Source organism: Rutidosis leptorrhynchoides, chromosome 8 (genome assembly GCF_046630445.1).
Source record: "Rutidosis leptorrhynchoides isolate AG116_Rl617_1_P2 chromosome 8, CSIRO_AGI_Rlap_v1, whole genome shotgun sequence".
NCBI lineage: Eukaryota > Viridiplantae > Streptophyta > Magnoliopsida > Asterales > Asteraceae > Rutidosis > Rutidosis leptorrhynchoides.
The window spans coordinates 318825980-318836080 of NC_092340.1; positions in this window are offsets into that span (position 1 = coordinate 318825980).

The following is a 10101-nucleotide window of genomic DNA, read 5'->3' on the forward strand; positions in this document are numbered from 1 at the left end:
AGTTCTTGAAGTAGTATCATGACACAAAAACAAGTTCAAGTAAGATTTTTACTCGAATTAAAATAGTTTATAGTTATAGAAATTGAATCAAAGTTTGAATATGAATATTACCTTGAATAATAAAGATAACCTACTGTATATAACAAAGGTTTCTTGATCTTAGATGATTACTTGGAATGGATTAGAAAGCTTGGAAGTAAATTAGTAAACTTGAAGGGATTTTTGAAGTGTTCTTCCTATGATGATTATAGCTTGATTCTTGAAGTGATTTTTGATGAAGATGATGATTAACTACTAGAAAAATACATTCATAATAGTGTGGGTGTGTTGAGAGAGAATTAGAAAGAGAATTAGAAGTGAAATGGAGTGAATGATGAGTGGTAATTGGTGAGTGGTGAGTGGGGTTAAAAGGAGTTATAGTTAGTTGACTAGCTCATGGTAGAAGTTAAAATTGATTAGTCATACATGACATAATCAAGAGTGGAATCCCATGCTAGTTCCTATTGGTATATACCCATAGTAAGTACGTTTTGAAGCTGTGTATAATACGGGTAAAAATACGACTAGAATTTTTGATGAAAGAAAAGAATGGGAAAGTAACTGTAACCATTTTCGTTAAGTATGAGTGTTTTGATATATGTCTTGAAGTCTTCCAAAAGTATTTTAATACATCTAAATACACTACATGTATATACATTTTAACTGAGTCGTTAAGTCATCGTTAGTCGTTACATGTAAGTGTTGTTTTGAAACCTTTAAGTTAACGATCTCAATTAATGTTGTTAACCCATTGTTTATTATATCTAATGAGATGTTAAATTATTATATTATCATGATATTATGATATATTAATATATCTTAATATGATATATATACATTTAAATATCGTTACAACGATAATCGTTACATATATGTCACGTTTCGAAATCCTTAAGTTAGTAGTCTTGTTTATATGTATATAACTCATTGTTAATATACTTATAAAGATACTTACTTATCATAATCTCATGTTAACCATATGTATATCCATATATATATCGTCATGTCATTTTTACAAGTTTTAACGTTCGTGAATCGCCGGTCAACTTGGGTGGTCAATTGTCTATATGAAACATATTTCAATTAATCAAGTCTTAACAAGTTTGATTGCTTAACATGTTGGAAACATTTAATCATGTAAATATCAATCTCAATTAATATATATAAACATGGAAAAGTTCGGGTCACTACAGTACCTACCCGTTAAATAAATTTCGTCCCGAAATTTTAAGCTGTTGAAGGTGTTGACGAATCTTCTGGAAATAGATGCGGGTATTTCTTCTTCATCTGATCTTCACACTCCCAGGTGAACTCGGGTCCTCTACGAGCATTCCATCGAACCTTAACAATTGGTATCTTGTTTTGCTTAAGTCTTTTAACCTCACGATCCATTATTTCGACGGGTTCTTCGATGAATTGGAGTTTTTCGTTGATTTGGATTTCATCTAACGGAATAGTGAGATCTTCTTTAGCAAAACATTTCTTCAAATTCGAGACGTGGAAAGTGTTATGTACAGCCGCGAGTTGTTGAGGTAACTCAAGTCGGTAAGCTACTGGTCCGACACGATCAATAATCTTGAATGGTCCAATATACCTGGGATTTAATTTCCCTCGTTTACCAAATCGAACAACGCCTTTCCAAGGTGCAACTTTAAGCATGACCATCTCTCCAATTTCAAATTCTATATCTTTTCTTTTAATGTCAGCGTAGCTCTTTTGTCGACTTTGGGCGGTTTTCAACCGTTGTTGAATTTGGATGATCTTCTCGGTAGTTTCTTGTATAATCTCCGGACCCGTAATCTGTCTATCCCTGACTTCACTCCAACAAATCGGAGACCTGCACTTTCTACCATAAAGTGCTTCAAACGGCGCCATCTCAATGCTTGAATGGTAGCTGTTGTTGTAGGAAAATTCTGCTAACGGTAGATGCCGATCCCAACTATTTCCGAAATCAATAACACATGCTCGTAGCATGTCTTCAAGCGTTTGTATCATCCTTTCGCTCTGCCCATCAGTTTGTGGATGATAGACAGTACTCATGTCTAGACGAGTTCCTAATGCTTGCTGTAATGTCTGCCAGAATCTTGAAATAAATCTACCATCCCTATCAGAGATAATAGAGATTGGTATTCCATGTCTGGAGACGACTTCCTTCAAATACAGTCATGCTAACTTCTCCATCTTGTCATCTTCTCTTATTGGCAGGAAGTGTGCTGATTTGGTGAGACGATCAACTATTACCCAAATAGTATCAAAACCACTTGCAGTCCTTGGCAATTTAGTGATGAAATCCATGGTAATGTTTTCCCATTTCCATTACGGGATTTCGGGTTGTTGAAGTAGACCTGATGGTTTCTGATGCTCAGCTTTGACCATAGAACACGTCAAACATTCTCCTACGTATTTAGCAACATCGGCTTTCATACCCGGCCACCAAAAATGTTTCTTGAGATCCTTGTACATCTTCCCCGTTCCAGGATGTATTGAGTATCTGGTTTTATGAGCTTCTCTAAGTACCATTTCTCTCATATCTCCAAATTTTGGTACCCAAATCCTTTCAGCCCTATACCGGGTTCCGTCTTCCCGAATATTAAGATGCTTCTCCGATCCTTTGGGTATTTCATCCTTTAAATTTCCCTCTTTTAAAACTCCTTGTTGTGCCTCCTTTATTTGAGTAGTAATGTTATTATGAATCATTATATTCATAGATTTTACTCGAATGGGTTCTCTGTCCTTCCTGCTCAAGGCATCGGCTACCACATTTGCCTTCCCCGGGTGGTAACGAATCTCAAAGTCGTAATCATTCAATAATTCAATCCACCTACGCTGCCTCATATTCAGTTGTTTCTGATTAAATATGTGTTGAAGACTTTTGTGGTCGGTATATATAATACTTTTGACCCCATATAAGTAGTGCTCCAAGTCTTTAATGCAAAAACAACCGCGCCTAATTCCAAATCATGCGTCGTATAATTTTTTTCGTGAATCTTCAATTGTCTAGACGCATAAGCAATCACCTTCGTTCGTTGCATTAATACACAACCGAGACCTTGCTTTGATGCGTCACAATAAATCACAAAATTATCATTCCCTTCAGGCAATGACAATATAGGTGCGGTAGTTAGCTTTTTCTTCAATAACTGAAACGCTTTCTCTTGTTCATCATTCCATTCAAATTTCTTCCCTTTATGCGTTAATGCAGTCAAGGGTTTTGCTATTCTGGAAAAGTCTTGGATGAACCTTCTGTAGTAACCAGCTAGTCCTAAAAACTGGCGTATGTGTTTCGGAGTTTTCGGGGTTTCCCACTTTTCAACAGTTTCTATCTTTGCCGGATCCACCTTAATACCTTCTTTGTTCACTATGTGACCGAGGAATTGAACTTCTTCCAACCAAAATGCACACTTTGAAAACTTAGCGTACAATTATTCCTTCCTTAATACTTCTAACACCTTTTGCAAATGTTCACCGTGTTCTTGGTCATTCTTTGAGTAAATAAGTATGTCATCAATGAAAACAATGACAAACTTGTCAAGGTATGGTCCACACACTCGGTTCATAAGGTCCATGAACACAGATGGTGCATTAGTTAAACCAAACGGCATGACCATAAACTCGTAATGACCGTAACGTGTTCTGAAAGCAGTCTTTGGAATATCATCTTCTTTCACCCGCATTTGATGATACCCGGAACGTAAGTCAATCTTTGAATAAACAGACGAGCCTTGTAGTTGATCAAATAAGTCGTCGATTCTCGGTAGTGGGTAGCGGTTCTTAATGGTAAGTTTGTTCAACTCTCGGTAGTCGATACACAACCTGAATGTACCATCTTTCTTCTTGACAAACAAAACAGGAGCTCCCCACGGTGATGTGCTTGGTCGAATGAAACCACGCTCTAAAAGTTCTTGTAATTGGCTTTGCAGTTCTTTCATCTCGCTGGGTGCGAGTCTGTAAGGAGCACGAGCTATTGGTGCAGCTCCTGGTACAAGATCTATTTGAAATTCAACGGATCGATGTGGGGGTAATCCCGGTAATTCTTTCGGAAATACATCGGGAAATTCTTTTGCAATGGGAACATCATTGATGCTCTTTTCTTCAGTTTGTACTTTCTCGACGTGTGCTAGAACAGCATAGCAACCTTTTCTTATTAGTTTTTGTGCCTTCAAATTACTAATAAGATGTAGCTTCGTGTTGCCCTTTTCTCCGTACACCATTAAGGGTTTTCCTTTTTCTCGTATAATGCGAATTGCATTTTTGTAACAAACGATCTCTGCTTTCACTTCTTTCAACCAGTCCATACCGATTATCACATCAAAACTCCCTAACTCTACTGGTATCAAGTCAATCTTAAATATTTCAATAACCAGTTTAATTTCTCGATTCCGACATATATTAACTGCTGAAATTAATTTACCATTTGCTAATTCGAGTAAAAATTTACTATCCAAAGGCGTCAATGGACAACTTAATTTAGCACAAAAATCTCTACTCATATAGCTTCTATCCGCACCCGAATCAAATAAAACGTAAGCAGATTTATTGTCAATAAGAAACGTACCCGTAACGAGCTCCGGGTCTTCCTGTGCCTCTGCCGCATTAATATTGAAAACTCTCCCGCGGCCTTGTCCATTCGTGTTCTCCTGGTTCGGGCAATTTCTAATAATGTGGCCCGGTTTTCCACATTTATAACAAACTACATTGGCATAACTTGCTCCGACACTATTTGCTCCGCCATTACTCGTTCCGACACCATTTGTTCCTTTCGTTCTATTAACCCCTGGTCCGTAGACCTCACACTTCGCCGCGCTATGACCATTTCTCTTACACTTGTTGCAAAATTTGGTGCAGAACCCCGAGTGATACTTTTCACACCTTTGACATAGCTGCTTCTGATTGTTGTTGTTGTTGCGGTTATTATTGTTGTTGGGATGATTGTTGTAGTTGCTGTTGCTGTTGTTGTTGTTGTTGTTGTTGGGCCGTTTGTTGTAGTTGCGATTGATGTTGCGATTGTTGGGATAATTGTTGCGATTATTGTTGTAATTGCTGTTGTTGTTGTATTGGTGATTCTTATCACCGTTTTCCTCCCACTTTCTTTTGACTTGCTTCAAATTGGCCTCTTCAGCAGTCTGTTCTTTAATTCTTTCTTCAATCTGGTTCACTAGTTTGTGAGCCATTCTACATGCCTGTTGCATGGAGGCGGGCTCGTGTGAACTTATATCTTCTTGGATTCTTTCCGGTAATCCTTTCACAAACGCGTCGATCTTCTCTTCCTCATCTTCGAATGCTCCCGGACACAAAAGGCACAATTCTGTGAATCGTCTTTCGTACGTGGTAATATCAAATCCTTAGGTTCGTAACCCTCTAAGTTCTGTCTTGAGCTTATTGACCTCGGTTCTGGGACGGTACTTCTCGTTCATCAAGTGCTTGAATACTGACCACGGTAGTGCGTACGCATCGTCTTGTCCCACTTGCTCTAGATAGGTATTCCACCATGTTAACGCAGAACCTGTGAAGGTATGCGTAGCGTACTTCACTTTGTCCTCTTCAGTACACTTACTTATGGCAAACACCGATTCGACCTTCTCGGTCCACCGTTTCAATCCGATCGGTCCTTCGGTACCATCAAATTCCAAAGGTTTGCAGGCAGTGAATTCTTTGTAGGTGCATCCTACACGATTTCCTGTACTGCTAGATCCAAGGTTATTGTTTGTATGTAGCGCAGCCTGTACTGCGGCTATGTTTGAAGCTAGAAAAGTACGGAATTCCTCTTCATTCATATTCACGGTGTGTCGAGTAGTCGGTGCCATTTCCTTCAAAATAGGCAAATGGAACAAGTTAATCGTACAGAATATTAAGAGTAGTTAATAGTATCTCGTAGCATAATATGAACTCATTTATAAAAGCTTTTTCTTCATATTAGCGTTTTATAAGTTTAAATTCGGGTAGTACCTACCCGTTAAGTTCATACTTAGTAGCTAATATACAATTCAACTACTACAATTCTATATGAAAAACTGATTATAATAATATTTCGCGTTCAAACTTTTATACAATATTTTACAAACTTACAATACCGCTTATTTTACATAAAGCATGAAATATAGCACACAATAACTTTGATACAAGATAGTTGTGAAGATAATTCTAGCTAGTACACAAGTCGTTCAGCAAAGGCAATAAAGACACGTAATTCATACGTCCAGAAACAAGTCATGCATTCTGGTTTTACTAGGACTACTTCCCATCCTTGGTCTTGTGGAACATAACCGTTATGGCCGTTGATAAGACAGCGTGTTGTAACGTCGTCAAAGGGACGAGGGTTACGTAATGTCCAACAGTCCCGTAACAATCTAAAAACCTCATTTCTTACCCCAATTACCGACTCCGTCACTTGTGGGAATGTTTTGTTTAATAGTTGTAGGCCGATGTTCTTGTTCTCACTTTGGTGAGAAGAGAACGTTACTAATCCGTAAGCATAACATGCTTCTTTATGTTGCATGTTAGCCGCTTTTTCTAAATCACGAAGTCCAATATTCGGATATATTGAGTCAAAATAATTTCTTAACCCATTGCGTAAAATAGCATTTGGGTTCCCCGCAATATATGCGTCAAAGTAAACACATCGTAACTTATAGATTTCCCAATGTGATATCCCCCATCTTTCGAACGAAAGCCTTTTATAAACCAAGGCATTCTTGGAACGTTCTTCGAATGTCTTACAAACTGATCTCGCCTTAAATAGTTGTGCCGAAGAATTCTGACCGACTCTAGACAAGATTTCATCAATCATGTCTCCGGGTAGGTCTCTTAAAATATTGGGTTGTCTATCCATTTTGTGTTTTTATACTGTAAAATAGACAAGAGTTAGATTCATAAAAAAAAATACTTATTAATACAAGCAATTTTTACATATATCATAAAGCATAAGCACACTATATTACATATATTACACCACACGAATACAACTATCTTATTCCGACTCGCTTGTTTCTTCTTCTTCGGTTTTGGTTCGTTTTGCCAAGTTTCTAGGGATATATGATGTTCCCCTAATGCGAGCCGTCGTTTTCCACATCGGTTTAGAAAAACCTGGTGGTTTAGAGGTTCTCGGGTCATTGTTACAACTTAAGGACTTCGGGGGTTGACGATACATATAAAGTTCATCGGGGTTGGAATTAGATTTCTCTATTTTTATGCCCTTTCCCTTTTTATTTTCTTTTGCCTTTTTAAATTCAGTTGGGGTAATTTCTATAACATCATCGAAATTCTCGTCAGAATCCGATTCATCGGAGAATTGGTAATCCTCCCAATATTTTGCTTCCTTAGCGGAAACACCATTGACCATAATTAACCTTGGTCGGTTGGTTGAGGATTTTCTTTTACTTAACCGTTTTATTATTTCCCCCACCGGTTCTATTTCTTCATCCGGTTTCGATTCTTCTTCCGGTTCCGATTCTTCTTCTGGTTCCGACTCTTCTTCCGGTTCCTCTTCGGGAACTTGTGAATCAGTCCACGAATCATTCCAATTTACATTTGACTCTTCATTATTATTAGGTGAGTCAATGGGACTTGTTCTAGAGGTAGACATCTATCACATAATATCAAACGCGTTAAGAGATTAATATATCACATAATATTCACATGTTAAAATTATATAGTTTTCAACAAAATTTGTTAAGCAATCATTTTTCAAGTAAACACGGTCGAAGTCCAGACTCACTAATGCATTCTAACAAACTCGATAAGACACACTAATGCAAAATTCTGGTTCTCTAAGACCAACGCTCGGATACCAACTGAAATGTCCCGTTCTTATTGATTAAAAACGTTCCATATTAATTGATTTCGTTGCGAGGTTTTGACCTCTATATGAGACGTTTTTCAAAGACTGCATTCATTTTAAAATAAACCATAACCTTTATTTCATATATAAAGGTTTAAAAAGCTTTACGTAGATTATCAAATAATGATAATCTAAAATATCCTGTTTACACACGACCATTACATAATGGTTTACAATACAAATATGTTACATCGAAATCAGTTTCTTGAATGCAGTTTTTAAACAATATCATACAAACATGGACTCCAAATCTTGTCCTTATTTTAGTATGCAACAGCGAAAGCTCTTAATATTCACCTGAGAATAAACATGCTTTAAACGTCAACAAAAATGTTGGTGAGTTATAGGTTTAACCTATATATATCAAATCGTAACAATAGACCACAAGATTTCATATTTCAATACACATCCCATACATAGAGATAAAAATCATTCATATGGTGAACACCTGGTAACCGACATTAACAAGATGCATATATAAGAATATCCCCATCATTCCGGGACACCCTTCGGATATGATATAAATTTCGAAGTACTAAAGCATCCGGTACTTTGGATGGGGTTTGTTAGGCCCAATAGATCTATCTTTAGGATTCGCGTCAATTATGGTGTCTGTTCCCTAATTCTTAGATTACGAGACTTAATAAAAAGGGGCATATTCGATTTCGATAATTCAACCATAGAATGTAGTTTCACGTACTTGTGTCTATTTTGTAAATCATTTATAAAACCTGCATGTATTCTCATCCCAAAAATATTAGATTTTAAAAGTGGGACTATAACTCACTTTCACAGATTTTTACTTCGTCGAGAAGTAAGACTTGGCCACTGTTGATTCACGAACCTATAACAATATATACATATATATTAAAGTATGTTCAAAATATATTTACAACACTTTTAATATATTTTGATGTTTTAAGTTTATTAAGTCAGCTGTCCTCGTTAGTAACCTACAATTAGTTGTCCACAGTTAGATGTACAGAAATAAATCGATAAATATTATCTTGAATCAATCCACGACCCAGTGTATACATATCTCAGTATTGATCACAACTCAAACTATATATATTTTGGAATCAACCTCAACCCTGTATAGCTAACTCCAACATTCACATATAGAGTGTCTATGGTTGTTCTGAAATATATATAGATGTGTCGACATGATAGGTCGAAACATTGTATACGTGTCTATGGTATCTCAAGATTACATAATATACAATACAAGTTGATTAAGTTATGGTTGGAATAGATTTGTTACCAATTTTCACGTAGCTAAAATGAGAAAAATTATCCAATCTTGTTTTACCCATAACTTCTTCATTTTAAATCCATTTTGAGTGAATAAAATTGCTATGGTTTCATATTGAACTCTATTTTATGAATCTAAACAGAAAAAGTATAGGTTTATAGTCGGAAAAATAAGTTACAAGTCGTTTTTGTAAAGGTAGTCATTTCAGTCGAAAGAACGACGTCTAGATGACCATTTTAGAAAACATACTTCCACTTTGAGTTTAACCATAATTTTTGGATATAGTTTCATGTTCATAATAAAAATCATTTTCTCAGAATAACAACTTTTAAATCAAAGTTTATCATAGTTTTTAATTAACTAACCCAAAACAGCCCGCGGTGTTACTACGACGGCGTAAATCCGGTTTTACGGTGTTTTTCGTGTTTCCAGGTTTTAAATCATTAAGTTAGAATATCATATAGATATAGAACATGTGTGTAGTTAATTTTAAAAGTCAAGTTAAAAGGATTAACTTTTGTTTGCGAACAAGTTTAGAATTAACTAAACTATGTTCTAGTGATTACGAGTTTAAACCTTCGAATAAGATAGTTTTATATATATGAATCGAATGATGTTATGAACATCATTACTACCTCAAGTTTAGTAGGTAAACCTACTGGAAGTGACAAGAAATGATCTAGCTTCAAAGGATCTTGGATGGCTTGAAAGTTCTTGAAGTAGTATCATGACACAAAAACAAGTTCAAGTAAGATTTTTACTCGAATTAAGATAGTTTATAGTTATAGAAATTGAATCAAAGTTTGAATATGAATATTACCTTGAATAAGAAAGATAACCTACTGTATATAACAAAGGTTTCTTGATCTTAGATGATTACTTGGAATGGATTAGAAAGCTTGGAAGTAAATTAGTAAACTTGAAGGGATTTTTGAAGTGTTCTTGAAGTGTTCTTCCTATGATGATTATAGCT